The sequence below is a fragment of the Cannabis sativa genome, chromosome 5 (genome assembly GCF_029168945.1).
Source record: "Cannabis sativa cultivar Pink pepper isolate KNU-18-1 chromosome 5, ASM2916894v1, whole genome shotgun sequence".
NCBI lineage: Eukaryota > Viridiplantae > Streptophyta > Magnoliopsida > Rosales > Cannabaceae > Cannabis > Cannabis sativa.
The window spans coordinates 5,528,517-5,533,832 of NC_083605.1; positions in this window are offsets into that span (position 1 = coordinate 5,528,517).

Sequence of the window (5,316 nt, forward strand, 5' to 3'; positions counted from 1 at the left end):
TTTGGTGCTATAATGTAGAAGAATTCTTATTAATAACACATTTCTTATTGTCAGATTGAACTTGCATATCTTTATGAGTGACATCATTTGTAGTAAAGACCTCTAAATGTGTCTAAATCAAGTTTCAATAGAATCTTGGAACATAAAGATCTTTGCCAATTTTAAAACAAAGCCACTACTATATTGCTTGTTCCTTAAACTTCTAAATGTGAGAAGTTATCTTGTCTGTGGATAAGATTTGCTCACGCTATTCTTGACTTTCTTAGGTTTATTTGTAAACCTTGCAAGAAATTATGAATGTGGAATAACAATCTAAAATAATCCACTATGTGTTAATAATCACATTAACTATATTAGAATGAATTCATACACAATAAATTAAAATTTATTGGTGATAATAAAGTGTGATTTATTTTTCTTAATTATACAAGAAAGCCGTATATGCTAGATGAAATTATCGAATAAATTTTAAAAATTTCTAATCGTTATGGAAGAAATTTTCTACTAGTATGGAAGAAATTTATGAATAGTGATGTAATAAAATTACATATATAGTTTTGAGGTTTAAATGAATCATGTTTTTACCAATGAATAAACATGCTTAAATATGAAATCTTATTAAACAAAAATTGCCTGTGGGCTAAATTTTTAATTTAATAAGATTAGATTTAGATGTAGATTATGATAGATTTACACAATTTATGAAAAACTTAAAGTTTAATATTTCTATCTTAATGAAAGGTATGAAACACTTATTTATTTATAAATGTTTCAAAATTTTATACTTTATGATAAAATTATTAAATTAAATCTACATAATTTCCTGTGGGATAAATTAAGAGAATTTAATTTAACATATTAATCATGTGAATATAATAAAATCCCGGTAGGGTAAGATTATTATGTTCACATAATTCATGTCCATTATGTGATCTTAATCCACTTAATATATATAATTTTATATAATTAAGGATGCTGTGGCTACTCCCTAATTATTTAAAATTATGTGGTTCACTAGACACCAAAGTATAAAGCCGAAGATTAAAATTTTACTAAATCCAAAATTGCCTGTGGGCTAAATTTTAAATTTAATAAAATTAGATGAACTTTATGATAGATTTAATTAAACAATTAGTTTTGGAAAATGAAGGTTTATTATCTATCTTTAATTAAATTTGTGATAACACTATTAAATTAAATCCCCATAACTCCCTGTGGGGTAAATTAAGAGAATTTAATTTAACATATTATCCTAATTAATTATACAAATATAATAAAATCCCTGTGGGGTAAAATTATTATACCTATATAATTAATTACAAGTTATGTCCATTAAGGTGAATTTTAATTAATATATAATTTTATACAAATAAGGATGCTGTGGCTACTCCCTAATTATATAAAATTATATTTTCACTTTGACATTAGGTATTGGGCTCTACCTAAAAGCAATTTCGTTATTAACATAGTAGACAATCACTGAGATTAATGCTCCTAGTGTGGTCGTCCGAAGATCATTAAAAACCGTTCTAGATATGAGCATTTGTCCCAAATTCATGTTTTCTTATGTCAAACCACAAAATTACTTACATTTTATTCATATTTTATTCATTTTAGGGAGTTTTATGAATATTTTATGAAGTTTTATGAAACTTAATGTGCTATATAAAATATTCAACCTATCTTAATGTTTGAATATTTCTAAATATATCTAGCACTATAAAAGGAATTTATGTATAGCATTTAAATCATACAAATCTAAATTAATTGCATTAAACATAAATTTGCCAAATAAATACAAATTAATACAATTATTGTATGATAATTAATTAAATGCTTAATTCCATAACATATAATTAATTATGCATTTATGACCATATAATATCTTAAATATTTATACTAATAATTAATTTGTATAAATAAGGTAATTATACAAATTAGTACAATTAATTATATGGAATGAATTAAATGCAAAATTAAAGACTATACTTAATGGCAGATTTTTCAAATTTTATTAATTTAAACAATAAATTACATAAATTTGGTAATAAATAATTAAATGCACAATTATACAAATTGCACAATTATTACATGCCTAAATAAATCATGTAATTAATTACCATATTAAAACAAATTTCCATTTTCAGTTTATACTAAATAACATATTAATTCTAAATATATGTATTAAATTAAAAAATGGAAATTAATGAATGTAATTTATTGACTAAATTAACAATAGGAGAATAATTTATATTTCCAAATAAATAAAAAATATATATAAAAAAAAATCAAAATTTTTTCCTTTTTTTTTTTTTTTTTGAAAAATACACTGCCATAAACGACATGATAAAATTTCCTTAAACTTCCAAAAATCATGAAATCAATTCCAAATGAATCTAAATGCAAAAATTAAGACATTCATATAGATTTTATGCATCGAAAATACATAAAACAAAGACTTTAAAAATCACCAAAATTTTCTGAAAAATAATTTTGAGATTTCTTTGTTTTTTCAAAGTGGATTTTCATGCTTAGAACAATCTATATTAATATATGAATGTATTAATACATATACAATATATATATAAATATATATACATATATATACAGAAAAATAAAAATACTGTATGTATATATATAAACATGAAATGTATATATGTATATATTTGTATATAGCATTTAGATATATAAATAATATATATATATATACAACATATATACGTAATGAAATGAAGAAAAAATATATATATATATGTATATGAATATATATATATATATATATATGAACTGAATGAATAAACAAGTATATATGTATGAAAATATATATGTCTATATATAATTGGGATTGAATGAATATGAATATATAAATATATACACAAACGAAAATAAATATATATATCAACACTGAATTAAATATATATATATAAACACTGTATATACGAGTATATATATATATATATATATATATGAAACTCAAACTAAAATCAAGGCAGAGATAAAAACCGCTCTGATACCAACTGTTAGACATTTATATATATAAACTGAAATGTATATGTTTAAGTATTAAGTGCGGAATTAATCAAACATATATACACTATGAATAAGGATCGAAATACCTCCAGCCATTGAATCTTGAGCTTCAAACCCACATAAGCTTTGATCTGCAAAGGAAATTGACTACCATGGGTAATCGGGCTTCCTCGCTCTCTCAACTCTCTTTAGATGGAATTTGCTGTTATGAACAGAATGAGTGAGGAGCTCGGGGACCGAGACCCTATATTTATAGGTGAGATACTCCATCAGTATCTGTGCCACATTAATTGTCAGAATATTTTGACAATTAATTCAGAAAATCAAATCAGGTAATGAATATAGAAATCTGACCATATATAGAATATTACGTAATTGATTCCGTCCAGATTCAATGAATATAAAATATTCATTTATCAGAATCAATAATATTATTTTATTTCCTTAATTAGAAATATTCTAATATGGTCGTGAGTGGACTACTACAGGGAAGGAGGGCTTTGAATTTGACTAGTCAATTGAGCAAGTTTTATTGTGCTCTTACTGTTAGGTTTTATGCCCTAAATAAAACTCTTTACAATCTGATTAGTTATCAATATAAGAAATTTGAAGTGATTGATGTTTGCATGAATTTTACATGCTAATGGTTTAATATGTTTAATATGTTTATTACATTCATACACACAAAATCAGTTAAATTCAGATCATATGTTTATTCACAATTACAAAGTATCGTCGACACATGTTGGAATGTGATTGTGATCATATGAATCAAAAGTTTTGGTCCCTGTTTCATCAGTGTTATTGGATTTACACTAATGTGATAATCAGCGATGATGTGTACTTACACTTGGAGTAAGTGTTATGTTCTTTCCAGGACATTAGCAAAGTATACTAGTTTCGAATGTATGGAGTATACATTGGACTGGACCGATATTGCAACTAAGTTAAGATATTACAAACTTACCGTTATACATATCTTTCCAAGTCAATATCAGTAGTTGATCTTAAGATTAAAAGAATCTAAATCCTGATATGCTTGGGCTCAACTCAGGAGTCTTATTCATGTTCTTTGATTTATTAGTTAAGCCTACTTTTGGGTCGTGGTGATACGTATATTTTGGGAACATGATAGTATGATTGAGTGGGAGTCTTGAACATAAATATGGAATCTATAAATTTACCGGTGTATAGAAGTTAAGTGATGATTCCCTTCGAGCTTAGCAAATAGAAGTAAATGGATGAGCTCTTGTTTAACTCGACTAATTATTAGATCATTAAACACCATTTACGGAGTAGCTAAGTGTTTTAAGGGGCAAAATACATTGAGGGGTGAGAACGGTAAAGAAATCCCATCTCGATGTAAATCATCTATATAGAGGATCTTTAAATCACAATAAGATTATAACAATGGTTAAATGAGATAGTATATTGGTATCGTGAAACATACAATATGCTCTATATAAGTCTGAGAGTGCAATTCTAAGTTCTAAGAGTGGATTCAACGAAGAATTAATAAGTAGGAATTTACTTGGTAAATTTGGTTCACTTATTGGAAGCTCAGCATATAGATCCATGGTCCCCATTCTAGTTGAGAACATTCTCGCTTATAAGACTCATTAATTGATTCGTGATTGATCAATTATAATTCTAAAGTTAGACTATGTCCGATTTTATGAATTTTCACTATTCGAAGTGAAATTGTAAGGAAAAGAGTTTTACGGGTTTATTTATTTATTAATGGACTTTATATGTCTAATTAATAATTAAATTAAATGACAATATTATTTAATAATGTATTTTAATTATTAAATAATTAGTTTTGGCATTTAAAAGGTTAGAATTGGAAAATTGGCATTTTTGAGAAAATAGAGATAAAATTTGATAAAATTGCAAATTAAGTGGGGCCCATTACAACACCTATGGCCGACCACTTATAAGGCTTTTTCAATTTAATATTTTCATTATTTTAATGCCAAATAATTCTAAACCTAAACCTAGTAAGTTGCTATAAATAGAAAGTGATGGGCTCATTCACAATACATGCTTTCATTAGCTTTTCGAATGTAAACTTCTCTCTTCGAAAACTTGAGCCTTCCCTCTCACTCTCTACCTTGGCCGAAACCTCTCTCCCTCTTTTCCTTCATCTTTTTCGTGACCCTAGTGAAAGAGTAAGTGCCCACACACAAGAAGATAACTCAATCATAGATTGGAAGACCGTGAAGGATCAAAGCTTGAAGAAAGGAGATTCGGGCTCGTATCTTCGATCATACTTTCTGCCTAGAA